This window comes from Mesitornis unicolor, unplaced genomic scaffold (genome assembly GCF_000695765.1).
Source record: "Mesitornis unicolor isolate BGI_N332 unplaced genomic scaffold, ASM69576v1 scaffold41202, whole genome shotgun sequence".
In the NCBI taxonomy this organism is placed as follows: domain Eukaryota; kingdom Metazoa; phylum Chordata; class Aves; order Mesitornithiformes; family Mesitornithidae; genus Mesitornis; species Mesitornis unicolor.
The window spans coordinates 1,230-1,582 of record NW_010169265.1 but is presented as its reverse complement, the minus strand read 5'-3'; positions in this window follow the sequence as shown (position 1 = coordinate 1,582).

The window sequence follows — 353 nt, the reverse complement described above, 5'->3', positions numbered from 1 at the left end:
ACCCCCAAAACACGGTGGGGGTCTTATTTGCCTTGGTGCATGGGGCTACCACCGTACCCTTAACTCTGCCCTTGGTGCAGCTGACCACCGGGGGGGGCACGTCCCTACCCGTTCCTCGTGCCTTCTGCTGCCCCCTACCTGGGGGTGTGTTTTGGGGAGCAGCCTGGCCTCAGGCCTGAGCCCCTGGCTGCCATTTCCCCCCACGTGCCTTGGGACACCACGTCTCTGTGCCCCTCTCCCCAGCCCTGCGAGGGCTGTGCCTGGGGAGGGCGGCTTTTTACTCACACCCTCCAATCTCAGTTTCTCCCCCTGGGGAAGTCTGGTGGCATCCTCCCTCTGCTTACACTGTGTCA